We start from the raw sequence: 21,669 nt of genomic DNA, 5'->3' as shown, positions 1-21,669 counted from the left end.
CAGTCATTGAAAAAGGATGGCCTAACCACATTTGGCAGACACAACAGCTATGGATCAGTGGCAACACCATGTGATAAATACCACTAAAGATTCTATTTTATTACTATAATCATGGTTTAAAAGCTGTGTGTATTAATCTCCAATGTCTCAAATTTAAAGGAGTATGTCTGTAAGATACTGAACCTTATCCAGAAATATGTGTGTTTTAAAGGAGCTGTCCAAGGTGATGAACATTATCCCCAAATTAATACAGCAATAGCAAGTACATTTCTATAGCACTTATCAGTGCACTTAAGAACTCCCTAAGCGGTTTACAAGGTGTAAGCTAATTTCCCCCAACAAGCTGGGTACTCATTTTAGCAACCTTGAAAGGATGCAAGCCTGACTCGAGTTCGAGCCCTTGGCTGGTATTGAACTTGCAATCTTGTGGCTTGTGGGTGAGTGGCTGCAGTGGTACATTTAACCACTGTGCCACCTGGGCTCCTTCAGCATCTTGATAGCCCTATAAAGTTCAGACTAAAGCCCACAGTAGATTCACTGATTAACTGATAAGGAAACCACTAGCCACCTCCAAGTGGAACATGAAACTCCCAACCATTTTCCTTTGCCCTTCCCTCTTAACCTTTTACCAGGAGGCAATGACTTTTTCATTCAGCTTAGCCTTTGAAAATTCAGCTGGGTTGTTGCAGAAGAGCTTTATAACTGGGAGCTTTTTCTTCTATTGATGGGTTTTGATTGGTTATAATTGGACATATGTTATAAGAAATCTGTTCAATGTTTATGTTTTAATTACATATGCTCTCTGATTTTATTGTCAGTGGTCGTCTTTATTTTTATGGCTTTATTGTTGGCAGCCTTGAGTCCCAAAATGAATTCCTTTCCACTCTGTAAAGCAGATGGTACTAGACCAAGTCTACGAAAGCTTGTGCTACAATGTCTTTCTCACAGTTAGTTTCAAAAGTGCTACAAGAACCCTTTGCAGTCTATGTACATATATTTCTGTATGTGGCTTCAAGGAACTCAACATTTTCTGAGTCAAAAATTAACCCGTGTTGGGGCACTAGAGTAGCTTTTGGATGATTCATGGCTAGCTTATGGTGAGCAGATTATGATGATGATGACAGTGATGACAATGAAGATGATGATTTTAACTTTATTTATTGTTGTTATGGGTTTTCAGTTTGTTTCTGACTTATGGTGACCCTAAGGTGAACCTATCATGAAGTATTCTGGGGCAAAGAGTGTGTTACTCACCCAAGGTCACCCAGTCAGTTTCCATGGCTGAGCGGGGAATTGAACCCTGGTCCAGTATCAAACCACTACACCATGCTGGCTCTCAGCTTTATTTATACTCCACCTTTCCCCTCAAGATCAGCTTACAAATCAAAATGAATGCAATGTAATTAAAAACAGACAAGAAGTCAACATTTAAAAAACCCAAACAATATTAAACATGAACTAGAAGAAAGTACAGAAAGCACCTTGCAATGATTTCAGTACACTGGCAAAGGCTGCCAAATTGTTTGGTAATACAATTCTATTCCTAAACTGAAATTATGATGTGAAAATAAAAACAATTTAGGTCAAGGAGGTAGGGAATCTATTCCAATCTGAGGGCCAAGTTCAGTTTCAGAAAGCTCTCAAATGGGTACATTCTAGTGGTGGGCCAGATGCAGTAAGCTTCTGGTCCAAGTAGGAGGGCCACCTCTCCCATAGTGAATAATAGGCCATTGGTTATATGTGGGGCTACGAAAGCTAGGAATGCATCAAAGAACAGTAGGATGAGAACTCCCATTCCAGAACTAAGAAATTATCCCCTTTCTTATATTCATTTGTGGTATGGCAGTTTTTCTAATTCCATCTCAGACTTGGAAAAATTATTTATTTGGACTGCAACTCCCATTACCATGCAGTGAAGGATTCTGAGAACTATAGGCCAAAAAAGTAATGTTTCCAAGCTTGCTTAACCTATCAAATAAGAAGAGCATTATGTCTATGCATCCTTGGTGACTGGTGTGTGCCTTTTGGGTCTTGCCAGTTCTAGAAGGTGTGTGGAAGATGAACCAAGTCAAGTATTCAGTATCTAGTATATTGGACCCTATAAAGCCCTGGTTCAGGGAGAAATTATTTACTGGGTATAGTTGCAAAAATAGTTAGACCTAGTTGCCTTAAATTCAAATAAATCTTCTGTCTGATTAGTGATAAATCAGAGGTGACTGTTGAATTTAAGTCTGACATGAGAATATTGAATATTTCTTTGTTTCAAGCAGTTTTCTATGCATCTTGTGGATATTTTTTTGGAAACAGAATCCACCAAGGAGGAGTTGATATTTTCACTCTGTGTGGTTTCATCACTCTTTGGCAGTCTGTGTGGTTTTATTACTCTTTGGCAGAGGGAGCTAAAATGTGACCCATGTGCTCCAGGCTATTTTTATAGTCCCTAGTTCACGAACAACCCACAGAACCTCTGGAGTAGAAAACAAAATAACCATAAACATTGGGAAGTACAATAACATCAAAAATCCACAAAACAGTAACACCTTTATTAGGCCAACACAACTGCAGGACATGCATGTTGCAAGGTTTTGAAGCTTCATTGACTGCTTCATTGGGCAAAGGGTGTTAACAATCATTCAGGAGAAAAACGGTGATGATGTTAGTCATAGGCTTGCATTTTGTCAAGACATTGTGGCTCTTGTTCTCAGTTCCAATGGTATGGAAGAGTATTCATGCAGGCAAGGCCTTCCTCCTTTAAATTCCATTATCACACAAATTGAATCTACCTTTTCACAACTTTTCTATAAAATAAATAGTAATTTTCCTTCTGTACTTTAGGGCAAGACTGGGAAACAGGCAGCCCCACAGATGTGACTACAGCATCCATCAGCCCTAGGCATCACAGCCAATAGTAAATTATAGTATGTGCTAACGGGATGGGAGTTATAGTCCAACAGTGTCTGGAAGACTCCATGTTCCCCATCCTAGGAGGATGGGGAACAGGATGAGGACATTTATTTATTTTCCCTTGGGAAGCAAATTAGTTTCATTTATAAATTAAAATTTGGCTCCTCTAACAAATTAACATGATTATATTATAGCTAAAAACACTCAAAAAGTGCACATTAAAATAGAATTAAATTATAGCCAGTATGGCATAGTGGTTTGAGTGATGGACTTGTGGCTCTGGAAATCAGGGTTCCCCACTTGATCATGAAACCTACTGGGTGACCTTGGGCAAGACACATGCTCTCAGCCTCAGGGGAAGGCAATGGCAAACTGCCTCTGAACAAATCTTGCCAGTAAAACCCATGATACATTCACTTTGGCATTGCCATAAGTACGAAAGTACTTGAAGGCACACAACAACAATACATTAACAATATTAAATTGATTTAAAGCATATACTTTAAAATGATTTTAAAAGCAGCTTTAAAGCAGTAGAATTTAAAACAATTCTCTCAGGTTTAGAGGACCATAGCTTTAATTTTAAAAAAAACCCACTCCTTCAGTAGATCCAAGACTTTTCCCTATGCCATCCAGAGGACAGGATCTTTCTTTCTTTCTTTCTTTCTTTCTTTCTTTCTTTCTTTCTTTCTTTCATGTATACTGCTCAAGCAGCAAAGATATCATTGTCATGACTCCCTTGTGGATCCTTCATTTGTTTAAAAAAAATTAAAAATGCAGTACTCTTTTTGTTCATACATTTCAGTGTGATTCCTGAAATTAGGTTTCAAAAACTGGTTGTCGGGAATTATGTTATTTGCTCTACAAAATAGCTGGCACATTTTCCAGAGTGTTGCATAAATAAAGGGAAAATGAGTCATATCAAGGATAACAGTGTAAAAGCGTTATGCATTTCTTGCTAAAGACAGTTTGCTTATGATCTGTCTCAAGGAGAAATAAATAAATCCACAAGGGAGCAGCAATTTGGAATTGCCACCAGCTGTCTCATCCATTGTTCCCACCACCCACAAGCAACCTATATGTTCTCTAAAGGAATCTTGACATTATGCATACTGTGATCAATGACAGCATCTACAAGTATGCAGAAAGGATTGCTAATCTTTTCCAATAGTTCTCATCAGGCAGAATTTGGAATAAATGTACCAAAATTAAGATCAACTTACATACAAAAGAATTAAATGCTTATCTCTGAAATGGTAGCTAGGGCCAAATCTATGCAAGTGTTACCTTCTTATGGCACCTTTTTTGCTACTTCAATAAAGATACTATTTTCTTCCCAGCATACTTTTTCTATGGAGTAAAGCACATCTTGTGTACTGGTTAGGCCAAATTATTCTTAGTTCCTTACTTGCTTAACTATTAGACCTCTTCTTATTCATTGGAACTTCCAATCATGTTCTATCCTATTCTATATGTTTGGTCTAGTTACATGGGAAATGGATTATCTTCTTGATTACAAGCTAGTTTCATCTCTCAGTCTAGATTTGGATCACTAACTTATCAGACATTGCTCAGGAACTGATGGATGAAGAACCCACACTGAAAAGACCAAGATCATCCTGGATGCCAGATCCTGCCATATGTCACTATCAACTGGAAACAAACTTGAGCCCATTCATTTTAAATTTTTTATGATGTACCATTATGGAGGACAAAGTTCACTCCCTCTATCCCTGGTTTTGTCACACTCCTATGCATGAATTGAAAATGACAAGTGGGGTGGCAGAGGAGGCAAGATTAAGATGTTCCCTCCTCACATGTTGATACATCATGCCCCACAAAAGAATAAACAGAAGTTAATTTAATTTCACTTAGCCACATTTAAATCAACATGACTATTAGACAGGACAAAATGAAATCTCATCAGTTTCAAAGTGGACATGTTAACTAACTTACTTAATATGAAGGGTGCAATTCAGTGTTTCTTAAAGGTGATCAGTGAGTGGTAGATCCATCACTGACTGTTGTCATAGTCTGGTGGGTTTGGCTCATGAAGCCCTCCTGCTGTTCTTAGATTTTGGCTCTTGGCATTCATCACCATTAATAATGTTGCCTAGGTCTGTTGGAAGCTATGACTCTAACGATATTGGAAAGTCATGATTCCCATAAGGAATCGAAGTGAAAAGCTACATTTCAGTGTCTGTTTCAGCAACAAGTACTAAGTACTATAGACTGCAAAAAGTAACTTTGAGGGCAGATTTGCACTTTGAGTCAGTGCATGTATGCTGCCTTTCAGGCAGGATGAGTTGCCTCACCATCACGTCAAAGACTCAGGAGCAGGCCAGACCCAAAAGCCATCCAAATCAATGCTTGCTGTTTTGTATTGTACCAGTCTATGTATTTCCCTTGGACTTTCAAGGCAGTTTATAACAAATAAATAATTCTTGGTTAAAAACTGAAATGTCTTCAGATTCTGCTTTCTCAGAATGTAACAGAATTGTAATGAGGGCAGAGAATGTTTGTAGGTTACTTGCAAGAAGAATCAAAATGGGTTTGCTGATAACGTTCTTAATTACAAGATGAGAGAAATAAGAGGATCCTTGGCCCATAAGGCAATCTGCTCAAACAATTCTGTTAAACATTATGAAATCAAATAAGCATTTGTCTCTGGTAAGTGTAGCTGTAATCTCCAAGAAAGGCCTTAATGCCAAATTCATACAGAAATTATAGTTCATGATAGCAAAAAATATATTTTCCTGAAGATTTCTCTCTCTCTCTCTCTCTCTCTCTCTCTCTCTCTCTCTCTCACACACACACACACACACACACACACACACACACACACACACACTTATGAATCTGTATGTGTGCGTATAATACTATATACTATATAGCAAATTAATATCAATTTGTCAACAATGAAGAAAACATTTCAGGCCTTATTATCGTACTGTGAGAAAAGTGTTAAGATTTTTTTTTTTAAAGAGAGATTGATAATTGCAGTTTCTTTCACTTCTTAACATGGGTTGCAGATTTACTTCTTAACATACTGTGAGAACAGTATCATTTTTTTAAAAAAAGAGATAGATTGATAGTTGCAATTTCTTTCACTTCTTAACATGGGTTGCAAATTTTGTTTGTTCAATGTATGATAGGAACCAGAGCAATATTCTCAACTGGTATACTGCTAGGATAATCTCTCTCATACATAATATCTATCATTTTCTCAAATATAGTGTCTACGTGCTTTATTTTGAAGCTGTGACTGGAAGTCACTCCCAGAAGCATAAGAATGTCATGCTGGATTACCTCTGGTGGGAAATCTGTGGCCAATCATATTCTGTTGGACTACAATCTCTATCACTACTTATCAGTGGCCATCCTGAATGGGTCTAATGAGAGCTGGAGTTCAATATGTGGAAGGCCATATGTGTCCCATACATACATAACAACAAGTGCCCTTTTTCCCCCCAGCACAGGTTCTCAGATGTCTATGGGAATAGCCTCCAATTGTTGCTCTCCAGAAAATGGTTTTCTGAACAGAGCTGGAAAATTACTACTTACAAATAACTAGTTAGTTAAGTTACATTCTGCTTGTGGCCCAAAATAGAAAATACAGTTAGGATGGCATTAGGCATGGACCTCCCTGAAGGAGTAAAAGAAACCTGCTTATTCTAGCACCAACTTGCCTTATTCAGTATGTTGCAAATTAAGTTGCTTTTGGGGGGTTTGGTGAACACAAGTTTTTTTCCCCCATGGGCTTCTTTTGTAAGTGTGATTGTTCAGATATGGAGATTTTAAAGGAATTGTGTACCTGGAGAGAAGCCATTGTAATAACAGGAAATAAATGTGTGCTTCTCTTCATGTGTGTTATGACACTAAAATGTAATGGGAGTTACACATCACTTCTTTTGAAGCTTCTAGTTAATTTTATACTCACAGGAGTGTGGCCTCAATAAATGTTGAAGTGATAGGAGAAAAATGTATTTTGTACCACAAACCAATGGCATGTAGCATTCCAATTTTTAAGGAACTAAAATGTAATTATTTCTGTTAACTTTGAGCTTTCCAATTTTTAAAGGAAAAAAAAAGACTTTTAGAAATGAGAAAGTAATTTTTGATTATAAATATAGGTACTTCTGTGGCCACCCTGGAGCTGTAATTGTAATTTATTACTTTCTTCAAATAATTTCCAAACTCTGATTCAGAAATATACTGCCTGTGAACATGGTGTACACCCTGAGCCAACCCTCTGTCAACCTGTCATATCCTTTTCAAAGCTGTGTAACTTAGTTGCTCGCTTGAGTGACTTTGATGTTATTGCACTTTGCTGTATGGCCAACATGGTGACCCATGGATATGTTTTCTGGATTTGAGTGATATTCATGTTACTTACCGAATGCGCAAAAGTACTTCTCTTTACAACATATAGGCAGTGTGCATATCAATTATATTTCAATTATAGATTTTATTTATTCATTTAGAACACTTCTACCTTGTCATTCATACACAAAACTGGAATCCCAGCGAGCATGCTATGATAAAATTATGCAACATATGTTCATCACATCCTCTGTAAGTTTTTAGGCTCTTCCAAGCCAAACTTGGAAAGGTGATCCTATGTTAGTAAAACATTGTCCTACATGTCATGTTTTGTTTTGCAAAGTGAAGGAAATGAAACCCCCATGTCAAAAAAGGTATCCATGTTATTAGGAAACTACTGCATTTCCTCATCTCAAGAGATCAACTATTCAGTTCTTTCAGGTTTAACTTTCAACAGCTTTTTGGGATTCCAAAATTTAACCTTGAAACTTTAAAAAAAATCACCAGTTTAATATTTCCCTATCCACCAGCAGCATCTCAAAAGATGAATGAGTGTTGAAGCTTATGTATATGCAATAGACATTCATTAAGGTTAGCTAAAAATATACATGGTAATTTGAAGGCTTTTTAAAAAACCATGGTTGCAGCTATTATTTTGACTTTAAAACAAAGTCACCCAAGCTGATGGGGTATCCAAAACAAATTGGATATAACTTCTAAGTGAAAACAACATGTTTAAAAAGCTTGCTTGGTTGAGCCATTTTGGTAGTTACATGAATACCTAATTTGATGCTACAGTTCCCTTGAAAGCATTATAAGCAACATTCACAGAGTGAATGCTCTTGTGTGCTTTTTGCTCAAATGAATTCATTAAAAAGAAATTAAACAGAAAGTGCAGCTCAGTTCTGAAAAGTGACTACTACAAATGGCACCACAGGGCTCCGTTTTTATTCTCTTTCAGTGATGTTGGTATCTGTTTAGCATGTAAGTATAAAGAACACAAACGTGAGCATGCACACAGAGACACAGGACATCTAAGCAGTACAGCAAAATAAGTTTGGGATTTGGTATTCAAGGTGTGCACACTCGCCAATAACTTAAAATTGTAACATTAAAATAATTTCATCATTCTAAGGTTTGCTCCCCATAACATCTTTTTCACTCAAGTAAGCCATGAGAGAGAGTCAGATAACCTGGATGTCCCTCCTTAATAAGAGAGAAGAAGATATAATCCACAGGGATGATAGAAAGCAAATGAACATTTGTGCGTGCGCACACACACACACAGATCAAAATTTGGCAAAATCTGTGGTTCTGCTGCTGACATTTGAAAAGCAAAACTTGAACATAACATTCAGCTAGTATTTGAAGGCAAAATGTACCTGAGAACTTGAAATGCAACTCTTACAAATCCCATCTTAATTCTTTTGATATAGGAAGGGTCACATTTGAAATCCCATTAACTGTCAGCTGAATACTATTATTGCATGCCCTTTATCTATCACGATATTATTAAATATTGTTGCATGCAATTATGCAAGGCACTGGCTTCATTCCAGCACTACATTAAAAACATGTTGTTGTTGTCAAAGCTTTTGAAGCCTAAAATTCTTGCATAACTCTGTATAAATATATGGTCTTAAATTGTTTTAAATTTTTGTTTTATATGTTTTCAATATTTCAGGGAGGAGCCCAGCTTCATTAGGCTTTCAGCTAAGGGCTCTTCCAGATGTGTCAGGAGCTTGCTGAAGGGTGTTGTATTTGTTGTAGTTCTTGCAACTTGGTTTTTTAAAAAAATGTAAGTAATGTTTCTCTTTTCTCAGAAAGAATTTACAATTTCCTGGAAATTCCCAGCATCAGCTGCAACATTTTACTCCTACCTTTTCATTTTTATTTAATTATAAGAAATATTTGTTGGCTGTCCACCATCTATGTACTAATCAGGGCTGGCCCTGCTTAGCTTCCAAGATCAGACAATTTTATGTAAAATTACAAGATGAGTAGGCTGTATGGTAACCTAAATCTCTCTCAGACCATTTTACACAACACTGTTATAGCACTCTGATACCACTTTAATTGCCATGGCTATGCCTAGCAGATCTTCATATTTATTTAATGATTTTGCTAATACTGGTATACACACACACACACACATCCTATATCTAAAAATTACAACACCAAAAATTAAAGTTAAAAATGTAAAAATAGTTACTGAAGTATTTAACAAGATGAAACAAGGCATTTTAAATCCAGATAAGCCAGTTTAAAGCCATTAAAAGGCACACATGTGCCAATCTATATATGGACAATCCATTGCTTGATAAATACTCCAGTGTCCTCCCCTGAAGCAGAAAGTATCCCACCAAATTACAAATCCCAAAATGGAGCTCTGCCAGTTAAAGTGGTATCAAAGTGTTTTTACAATTATTACATCCCACCTTTTCCCCAATAATGGGACTCAATGTAGCTTTCAAACATTATGTGTGTTGTGTGCCTTCAGGTCATTTCCAACTTATGGCAACCCTAGGGCGACCCTTTTATGGATTTTTCCTGGTGAGATTTGTTTGGAGGAAGTTTGTCATTGCCTTCTGCTGAGGCTGAGAGCATGTGACTTGCACAAGGCCACCCAGTGGATTTCATGGCCAGGCTGGGATTTGAACCCTGGTCACGAGAGTTGTAGCCCAACACTCAAACCACTACTCCACACTGGCTCACATTTTCCAACATTAACACAGCAAGAGTTAAAGGCATTACAAAGATACAAGTGAAAACATGCAGAGGTTATTTTTAAAATGCCATTAAACAATCCATAGAATCACAAAATATCTATCATCTATCTATCTATCTATCTATCTATCTATCTATCTATCTATCTATTTAAAAAACAAAGGTCCCTGAGTGCTTGCTTCAAGCTTAGTGGGGCCAGACATCAGCACCAGGGCACAGAGGGTTGGCCCTCTTGTTTCTATTGGTGCACCTCTGTCTGCATTGCCCAGGTTGCTGCTGGAAACCCAGATTACTACAGAAGTGAAACTCAAAGATTCATAATGAAGCAATCTTAATTTTGATTTCAAAATGTTTAATTTTCAAGTTAAAATTAACCCCTCCCTTCATCCCTGATATTTAAATCAAATAATCGCTGCAAAAGTAATTGCCATGAGATTATTTAATTATCTAATATTATGTAAAATTACAAGATATACAGCCTGAAATCATTAGGCGAAAGTAATTTCTCCATATTATCCATGTGGAAATGAGAATTTTATTGAAAATTAAGAGGGAAGCACCTAAGGCATTCTGGCAAGACTATAGTAGCCACATTTTCCCTCTTACCCAGTTTTCCATTCCTTCCCTCTCTCCCTCCCTCTCTCTCTCTCTCTTTCTTTCTCTCTCTGATATACTGCATTTCCCCCTGTGCTTCTAGTAGCTATTCTGTTTGCCCTTTTACAGAGGTTAATACCAAATATTATTTGGTGCCAACAAGACCTGGAAAGCCTAAGATGAATGATTTCTCAGAACATCTAGCAGAAGGGGAATCCTGGGCACTTTAAAATGATAGAAATTTATAAGGGAAACTGAACAACAATGGATGCAATGGAAAACTTTAATTTTTTTAAAATAAATTTTATTGATGTAAAAAACAACAACCAGACAGTCCATTCACACAGTACAATACAATTACATCAAACATAAACATTTAAGACAGATCACAACCATTAGACTACATAAAGACTAACTAGCAATTAGTTCTAAAAAGACTTCTAAACTGGGTTCAGAATTTGTTTCAGCATTTAAACAAACAAACAAACAAAAAGAGGTATTGTTGTATATGTTACGAAAACTTTAAAAGGTTTCACCTCACCACCACCCTTCTAAAATATTTAGGGGATTGACAGTTCTCTTAACATGGCATACTTTCTTTTAATTAGCCACTCCACACTACTTACAGTATCACAGACCTCTATTACGCTTCCATTACCAATGTTTTCTTTTAAATTGAAAAGGCCCAACCAGTTTATTCCCTAGTTTTTGTATGGCTACAGAAAAGTACTTGTTCATTTTAGTCTCCCTTTGTGACATCATAAACACACACAGCATTAAAATGATTTTATCAGAACTCAATCAGGAAGTATGGGTACAGGCTTTAGAATGTGATCCCATGCTATTAAAGCTATTTAACTAACAAATTAATTATTTTTCTTGATTTAAATTATATCCCATCTTTCTCCCAATATGAGATCCAAGGAAGCTTCTTTCTGGTTTTCAACTCTCAGGGCTAAATCCAAAAGCTAATCCAAAATCTTCCTCAAAGATTTCCATTGAAGGCTAAATCCAACAGCTAGTCCCAATTAGAGTAGACCCATCCACTGAATCAACTGCTGCTGAATGGTAAATCAATACTTATGTAAGTCCCACTGATTCAACAGGTCTACCTGTTGAGACAGGCAATTTGATTTAGTCCATTGGGAGAGTTACACATTTAGCAATCAAGTTGCCTTTTAATAGGCGTGGTACTCGACTTGCTGTCTTCATGAGTCCTACATATACAGTACCTGTACATATACCTGCCTGAGAACTGAGGTCAAACGGGGTTTTTCTTTGCGTCTCACAAGTTGAGGCAATATGAAATACAAGGAAATGGATGGATAGATTCCTTCTACAGGTAGGAGACAGAGACAGATACCTTCTATGGGTAGGAGCCAGATGGATGGATAGATAGATACCTTCTATGGGTAGGCACAATCTGTCATATGAGGGTAACCATCTGAAGGAAAGACATGTTTATCCAGTGTACTGCTGCTACCTTTTCATTATGATATTAACTGCGATTTCAGATTTTACTGTTTTTTGGCTTTTTACATGATCTTACTAGGTTGTTTTGCTCACTACTGTAAATGCAACTTGAAGGAAAATCTATCCTGACAGTAGATTAAAATCCACTAAATAAAATATGAGTACCAAATAGATCAATGTTTCATATTTTCTCAACAACTGCCACCAACACTGGCTTATCAACAATGCAATTCTACTTGTTCCTATTACTGTTGTTGTTGTTGTGTCTTCAAGTTGATTCCAATATGAAGTGACCTTATCCTAGGTTTTCTTGGCAAGATTCATTTAGAGGAGGCTTGCAATTTATTTTCTCTTCTCTAAAGCTCACAGAGTATGACTTACTCAAAGTCACTCAGCAGTTCTCTATGATGGAACAGGGATTTGAACCCTGGTCTTCCAGATTCCAGCACTTAAACCATTGCACTATGCTGGCTCTGAGACTTAACTGTTACTCAAACATAGGCCCCTCTAAGCACAACGGGGCTTATTTCCAACGACTTAAACTTTCAGATTTTACTGCAAGCTAAAAACAGTAATAAACCTCTAGGCTCTGAAATCCTTTGTACTGCTTCACTTCCTTCAGCACCTGTCCACTGGTATAGAATCATAGAATCATAGAGTTGGAAGAGACCGCAAAGGCCATCCAGTCCAACCCCCTGCCATGCAGGAAATCTAAATCAAAGCATCCCCGACAGATGTCCATCCAGCCTCTGTTTAAAGACCTCTAAGGAAGGAGACTCCACCACTCTCCGAGGGAGTTTGTTCCACTGTCGAACAGTCATTGCTGTCAGGAAGCTCCTCCTAATGTTGAGGTGGAATCTCTTTTCCTGAAACTTGCATCCATTATTCCAGGTCCTGTTCTCTGGAGCAGCAGAAATCAAGCTTGCTCCCTCCTCAATATGACATCCCTTCAAATATTTAAACAGGACTATCCTATCACCTCTTAACCTTCTCTTCTCCAGGCTAAACATCCCCAGCTCCCTAAGTCGTTCCTCATAGGGCATGGTTTCCAGGCCCTTCACCATTTTAGTTGTCCTCCTTTGGACACGCTCCTGTTGGTAGGGAACATGTGGCTCTCCAGTTGTTAATAAAACATTACTTCCATCATTTCTTACCACTAGTCATGCTGTCAGGGGCTGATGGAACCTGGAGTTCATTAATTTCATGCAAACACAGGTTCCTGAAACCTGAGTGATCTGAAATCTTCTATGCTTAACACTGGGCAATCTCTGTCCATTCAGCCTGCGTGCTTTCTCCCCAAATCCCCTCTTAATACATTGTCTTGTCCCAAGGCCACTGAGTCTTCAGATACACCCAAAGCCATCAAAATATAGGACATATGGACCTATTTTGCCCTTAGTTTGGTAGCTACAGTTTGGAAAAGTCAACTTGTTATAAGCTAAATTATCATTTCATCATTTAGTTGAGAAATACTCATATTATTATACAATTTTAGTAAATGTATATTGCATGTTTTTTTAAAATAAAATCCTTCAGCGATACAAAACCATATATTCTCACCTCTGCATGTTTCATACTTGTGCAATACATGGAAACAAACAGTCTAAACAGGTAATGTCTTAACCAATTTTAGTACTGCAAAAAAAAAAGTCGTTGGGAAACAGCAGGTGACCTCCAATTAGAGATGTATTTCTTTACTAATTACATTCGTGAAGCAACAAATACATTTAGCTGTTGCAAGAAAGTCTTCAGAAATTGTAGATTTTTCAAAAACTATTTGCAGTTTGTAACTTGTTCTGTGCAGAATTCACACATGGTATTTTTGTGCAAAAAAACAGCACAATATTTCTGTTGTGTGAAGTAAATGTTGTTGTTTTCTGCACCCAAATACCATGTGTAATTTTTTGAATAGACTAAGGTGCAAAACAGACCACCCCTTTATGTCGCCTTCCGTGTGGCTTGGCAGTGCATCATTTACATGCCGCACCCACCAGAGTGTCATAAAGCTGGCTTCTGGCCACAGCATGGACAGAAAAGCCTGCTTTTTGTTGCTTCTTTTTCAGGTGGCTTCAAGGCAGATTGGAGCCATAGCGTCTGGTTGCCATGGCCCCAATCCAGCTTTGGAAGGGCTGCTTCAAGCCACTCCTTCTACTGGTGTATTTCACCCCTAAGTACCAAGCTGCCAAGATTGTCATCAGTCTGGGTTTCTTTTTTTTTTTATTGGTTTACAAAGAACAACAACAATCCATTGTTTACAGTATAAATAAAGATCAGTCTGGGTTTCTTGTTTTCAGGGTCTCTCCACACTCCAGAAACACATTTTCAACCAATATCTTCAGGTCTATCTAGAGCTGCTACAGTCCTAAACACAGCTATTTGGAAGCCCCATTGAAATCAAATAAACAGGGCAAGTGTGAGATTCTTGCTCTCAACCCTTTCCTCCACCCCCCATGGGATGCTGGGATACATCTATAGGAAAATTTCTTGGCGGTTTCTGCACAATATTTATAACTTCACCAGTGTTTCTTTTCTTCACGTGTTTAAACATTTATGTCAAACATCAAGACTGTCAACATTGTCATTCTAAAAGGCTACTTAGCCTTGAGCTTTCTGACAAGGACATTTATTTTCCACATGCTATTCTACAAACAAACATCTATTCTGATTCCAAAAATCTGGCTTGCAATCAAGTAGAGGCTTAGAATGCATTTATTCTGCATTTGCCTGCAGCTGCCATCCTATCTTCAACAGGTTCCATTAAAATAAAATAGCACTGATATTTTAAAGATTTTGACAGTATCATTTAAACTCTTCAAACTGATGGTAACATTTAACTGCTCTAAATTTACTGTGTCTCATTCCCACCCCATCCAATCCCACCCTATATCCTCTCCCGCCTTTAATGGATGGGGTTGGCTGGGCTATTTATTAGCTGTGAGATGCAGAAACCTACAATAGAGTGATAGGTTCAACAGTACATCAATAAGTTCATAAATTGCTGCAAAAGGAAGAACAGAGATTGAGGCTATCACTTTTCTGGACTGTATCTGCTAGTGGCCATATGAGCAATAATAGTGGATTTCTCAAACAAATTAATCAAAAGGCAAAGGCAGAGGCTAAACAACAACCAGTCCCACAGCCACATACACATGCACACACCGGCTAGCATAGAAAAGAAACAAACTTACCTCTTTTTCTAAAACATATCAAGGTAGCATAGCTTACAAATTACTTATTCATAATCAAATACATGGTCTTATGGAGGAGAGAAAAAAAAGACAAAATGGCTGTAGGTTGGAGTGTTTGTAGAAAAGCAAACAAACAGGATGTCTGCAGATATACAAATTAGCAATTAGTACAGGCATGCAAAGGTTGCTATCTCTACACAGGTGAGTGGATTCTTGGAATTCTAGTTCAGAAAATGAACTTTTCAAAATGATGAGCAGGAGGCAAGGATGCAGCAACTCTCAGGACACATGATGAAAGCAAATATATATGTAGAAACTTTCATTATAAAAATTTTCAAATACACTTCATTTCAAGCAAAAACATTTCTTTGAGCAAAAGAGTTGAAGAGGTACACAACAAATCATCAGAATGAATCTGCTAAAGATGCTTAATATTTCAACAAAAGAAGAAGGAAAAACTTTGAACTGTTACATCATGAAAAGATAGTAAGGTGAATGAGAAAAGCAAAGAAATACAATGCACATATAGGCTCCTTTAGTTTACCCAAGAGATGGAAAGATGTATCCTTTCAGATACTGATGCTGTAAAATTCTCATCATACGTTTTCAATGACTACTTTGGCTAGGTCTGATGGGAGTAGCAGTCCATGAACATCTACATGGTTACATGTTCTCACCCCTGGTTAATCCTAAGAACTTCGTCTATACCCAAAATATTATGTTATCCTTTGCTTTGCTATATCTCGAATGTCTAGATCACAGACTCTCAGATGCTAGCAGGTAAGGTATGCAATAGTAGGTCCAAAATACACTGCAGAAATAATCCAGTTTGAGGCCACTTTAATTGCTCTGGCTCAATGTTAGGGAATCCTGGGAACTGTAGTTTTGTGAGACATTAAGCCTTCTCTGTCAGAGAGCTCTGGTGCCACAATAAACTATAATTCCCAGGATTCTTTAGCACTGAGCCAGATCAGTTAAAGAGGTATCAAACTAGATTATTTCTGCTATGGGTTTTGGAGTATAGATAACTATCCTGTTCTGGAATCTTTTCAATAAACAATGAACACAGATAGCCCTTTTCATGAAATAATGTGTACCATGTTTGCCTTCTGACTTTTATCCTATTGGATAAAAATACACTGCCCCACTTCTTTCTTCACTTTAATTTTTTGATAAAATTATGTTTTAGTTCCCCTGGTTAGCAACTACTTTTTCTGACTTCTTTCATGCCGGAAGATTGGAACCTGCCCTAAACTGATATAGACTCCTGGTCTGTTTAGCCATCTAGCTGCAGTCATTGACTGGCAGTAGTTCTTTAGGATTACAAGAGGGGTTTCTTCCAACCATATCTGAAGTATGTAAATATTTGCTCATGTCATTTTTTCACACAAGGCAGGTTTTTGAACATCCGGCCCCCAATGGGCAAAATTGTAAGATGTTTTGCATATTTTTTCAATGATCTTTCACATTTTGGGGTTTGGGGGAGTTGTGTGTGTGAAAAATTAGTTTGAACAAAAATGCTTTTGTGTAAAGGTCACATTCACAAATAAAACAATGTATTTTGTGCAAAATATGATGTTTTCTATGAAAAACGACTTTCACATAAACACTTTGCCACATAAAAGTCCTAAAATGCAATATATATATATATATATATATATATATATATATATCTCACACAGTGACTGGCCATTTTCTCAATGTGTTGTCTCAATATGTTGAGACACCCTTTCAATTTGCATGTATTTTTTTTAAATCTAGCTAATCTGGATATTCTAGAGATTAAACATAAGAGCTTTTGCATGCAACCAGTGCTCTCTCAGAATGAGCTAGAAACTCTTCCACTATTGAACATCAATTTGGAACAGTTGAATATTGTTCAGATAAGTCCATATATGTATGCAAGAGTCTTCTGGTTATGTTTCTTCATAATTGTCCAATGCTTAGAAAGGCAGTAAATTTGCTCTAGAGTCAACTGCAGCATTGATAGATATCCTTGTTATCACCATCTTTAGCCATCTTCAATAAACTCTGACATTTTCTCTATTCTACTTTGTAGCTCATCATGTGTTCCTACCCAGATTTGCATGTTCTAGATTGGGAATGAGTCTGCACTTGTGTACATATATTACAGTGTCTATTTGTCCTCAGCTACTTACCCTGCACTTAGCATGCTTCGTACTGTTAATGGTCACTGGAAGGTAACAAGCTTAATTTATAATTCTGATTATTGAGACACATATCTCTGAGGAAAGCCTGTAGTAAAAGGGCAATACGTTAACCACAGAAAAAGTACATTCCCTTCATATTTAGAGCGCATACAGACAGGCCAAAATAAAGCTAAAATAGTGTTAATGGGCCTGAAAAAACATTCAAATGAAATTAAAATCCAAGTTCTTTTAGATAGTGATCTCCCTTTCTATTACAAACTGTGGGGTTGCAAAAATAGAAAATCAGACAGGAGAATGTTTACTGAGGTTTCTTTCAGGTATAACTAAATTATCTTCTGTCTTTTGCTAACTGAGTCCTCACACATAATTATTTTTGTGACACCCCCCCCCCCCCCACTGGAAAATGACAACTACTTGCATCTGTATTAAACCTTGGTTAAATCACAAACTATACTTGTGGAGTTCTTCTAGGAGTTTGACACTTTCTCCATCTGTTCCAATTCTGTAAGATTGCCAAAGGAAAGACACATGATATATACTTCTGTGGTCTATTTGTTCTGAATAAACTAAGTATTAGTGCATTAAGTAAAATGTGTGGGCCTGTTACATTATTGTATGAAACCATAAGAATGCTTCTCATTTGAGTTATTTTCCAGAAAAATTAATGAGCTAACTGAGCCATCAAGTAGTAATTATATTGATACAATTGTCCCATTCTGATTCATGCATCTAATTAAAATCTATATCTGGTTGTTGGCACTGACAAATAATTGTTTGACAAAGTCAGTAGAACAATGAAAATCACCACTCATGATGACATTTTCCACCAAACTGAGTAGATGTAGTAAGAGGGAAATGGCTAACAGAAAGTGGACTGACATTCTTTCAGTACAGGAACTGATATTTTACGTTCCTTTTCCAACTGGCAGTATACTGTTGATGAGGTACAGACACTCTTTGGGTCTCTACCAGGGATTGTAACATGAATGAAGAAACTTTTATAGAACTGGAATAATCAATCTGCACTCACAGCACTATACAAAAACTATGTTTTGGAACATGTTGCTTCCTTTTGCTGAATTTATTTCTTCTCCCCCTTCTAGTATTTATTATACAAATATTATCCACACTGTGTTATATGTACAAGAGCAACCCATTTCTTGCACACTACTCTTAACTTTAATGTCTTGTAAAAGTGGCACAGGGAATAATGAATTGGAGATAATAACCCAACCAGATTATACCAATATCACAAATGTAGGTTTTGCACTGCCATAATAACACAGAGGTCTGGATTGGTCTACTAGCATACTTCACTGTCCCTTGCTGTGCAGGCTGGCATGTTATGTCACACACTGGAACCAGAGTGGGTTTGCCCACCCCACCCCCTTAGAGGAGGAAGGCCTGAGGCTGAAAAAAAAACTTGCTTGGACTACATCTGTCTGAATCTCCCAGATGTTAGTGAACTACAACTCCCATCACCCCTGACCAGCATAGGAGATGATGAGAGATAATGAAAGATGTACTCCAACTACATCTGGAGGTCCACATGTCTCCATCTCTTGGATAAACTGGTGGTATAACTTATGGACATTCAGTATCTGTGTATTGCTCTTCTCATTCACTGTGTTATCTTTTCAAGAAATAAATTAAAATAATTTGCACAGAATAATGTCCTTTTATATATTATTTGTAACACAGTACTGATAATACTTCTATAATATTGTAAGGCTGATTGTGCTGGCTGGAGAATTCTGGGAGCTGTAAACTGAGCAAATCATGTTCCCAAGCTCTGAGGAAGATGTGAGGCTGGTGTAGGCCATTGCATGGTACAGAGGCTGGACTAAGTACTGTATGCAGTTCTTCACTAAATTACTCATTGTCAAAGAAAGCACTGACTAGGTTTAGCCATTTCCCCCCCAGTGCAATTAAATCTTTGAAAATTTGGCAAAGAATATTTGCCATTTGGTACTTCGTTACACACAATGTGCCTGCCTCATGTCTTGTGCAGAAGACAGCATTTTCTGTGCTGCAAAATAAATAAATAAATAAATAAATAAATAAATAAATATTTAAAAAATCCACACAAGAATATTATTGTGTGTGTGTGTGTGTGGTTTACCATTTTTTGAATATTTTAAAATATTATTTCCTTTCCTAGTCTGGAAAAACAGAAAGTATGTTGTTGTTTTTCAGGCCTTTTGTACTCTCCTGCCCTTTCAATGCCACAGTGAGAAATTATCCAGTAATCCAGACAGGAGGCTAAGTAGGAAGTTTGGAGCATGTCTTGATTTGTAGCTCAAGTATATTTTCTTGCCCATTTCCTCCTGTGAGAGTGGCACTGATTTGGTTGATTGGATTTCAGTACTGGTCACAAAGGCAGTTATTGCAAGCACATTGGTGAGCACTCAGTGGTAGCTGTGAGTGAAGAGTATCTTGCTCCCTACACTTCATCGTCACAGAGAGACCCTGGGAAGCTTCTCCCCAGAAAATTGTTGCTGAGCAGAGACTAGGTGCACCAGTCTGGGGATGTGTTCTCATCTTCAGCATGGGAAGGCAATGCAAAGGGCTGATCAAATGTACCAGAGCAGCTGCCTACAGCTAGTAGTAATTCACCGAATAAGTGACCGTTGTAACTTTAATGACAATACATAGTTTGTAGTTTGTCTCTATTACACCGTTTACTACCACTTTAACTATCATGGATCCATCCCACAGACGCCTCAGATTTGTAGTTTGGGAAAGTGCTTATAATTCCCTGCTAGACAGCACTAGTGATGCTCCATGGATTACAATACTTGAATTCTGTTGTAGAGAATTCTAAAGACCTTATCAATCTACAAATTCCAAGATTCCTTAGGATGAAGCCAGGACAGTAGAAGCTGCATCAGACTAGTGATAGTGGTAGTAGTATGTGACTTCAAGTTGCATATCGACATACAATGGCCCCATGAATTAGCTGGGTGGTGCCCTTGTTTAGCCTTGGTTTGCACATTGCAGGTCACTGTTTAATAAAAGGTCAAACCTCACATCCAAACTTATACACAAGCTTATGGTCTCATGTTTTCCTTATGGGGAGTGTAACTCTTCTGCCAGTTCTTGTACAGTTACAAGATGAAAATGCAACCGTTTCTACATCATATTGAGCATCATAAAGAAAGACTGCCCAACCTTCATGTGTTGGCCCAGATCCTTGATGTGTTAAGATGAAAGAAAGACCCACCAGATAGTTTAAGAAACAACAATGTGAATGTATGTGACTTCAAGTCACCTTTTGACTTGTACTTCATATGGTTTTCTTAGACAAGAAATACTCAGAGGTGGTTTTGCTAGTTCCTTCCTCTGAACTATAGCCCAGTGGTTCTCAGACTTTTTACCTTTGTCACTGTTTTTACATCTACTTACAGATGTCAGCCTCACTCCATAGTATATGAATCAAAGTATTTTGTTTGTTTTGTATGCTTATTTTGTTTGCACATTCATGTATATTCATACTTTAACAGATGTTTTAAGTGCTGATTAATACAGTCCCTATAATTTTATGGGAGCTGGGAGTACAATCTGTGCACTGATTGATTTAACATATAAATGAATTACTTTATACTTGTTGCTCTGTGTGTTTGGAACAGTGATGGAACAGGGGAAGAAGGTGGGCCCCACCAGAAGCCGTGATCCAGGGAACTTCCCTGATCTCCTCCTCCCTCAGGCAGCAGCTCCAAGTGCCCTTCTTGAATTTAACTTTCTCTCCGGGACATAAATTTATTTTTGTTATCCCATCTCTTTCTGTAAATCCTGAACTGAAATTGAGGGAGGGGTCTATACAAGGTGCACCTTTTCTTGTAAGTTCTCCCCTGTCACCACCATTTTAGCCTGGTTTTCACAAAGTATACAGAAGCTTAGATGAAACTCTCTTTTCTTTAGCAGTGTATGAAATGTGAAAGTGTCTTAATGAAGTAAGCACGTGCATGCCTACCCCAAAGAAAGCCTGCCAAGTTCAGGGTTGTGTCTAGGGTTGATGCCTGACATGACTTAACATTGTAATAAAAGTGGTTGATAAAATTGGTTTACCTCAAAATACATAGATGGAACAGAGGGAATCTCACTATTCCTATGTTTCAGGTAATGTTCCTTCACAGCCACATCAGTCCCATACACCCCTGGTTTAAGGTAATGCTGAAAAGTAAATTAGGCCAATGCCAAATATTTTAACTACACACAGAGAGAGAGACAGCAACAAGTATTAAGTATTTAATTTGTATGATTAACCAACCAGCACATGGACCATACTG

At 37.5% G+C, this 21,669-nt stretch overlaps 1 protein-coding gene across 3 annotated transcripts in view; it reads right to left on the bottom strand.

Moving 5' to 3' along the window:
* Nucleotides 1-21,669, bottom strand: part of LOC149324011 (3',5'-cyclic-AMP phosphodiesterase 4D-like) — a 369,808-nt gene that overhangs the window by 130,720 nt on the left and 217,419 nt on the right. The gene's annotated exons all lie outside the window — the stretch shown is intronic.

The sequence above is a fragment of the Sceloporus occidentalis genome, unplaced genomic scaffold, assembly GCF_023333645.1.
Source record: "Sceloporus occidentalis isolate IW3139 unplaced genomic scaffold, rSceOcc1.0.p SCAF_1, whole genome shotgun sequence".
Lineage (NCBI taxonomy): Eukaryota > Metazoa > Chordata > Lepidosauria > Squamata > Phrynosomatidae > Sceloporus > Sceloporus occidentalis.
The sequence above is the reverse complement of the archived record's forward strand: the minus strand, read 5'-3'. Positions and strand labels throughout refer to the sequence as shown.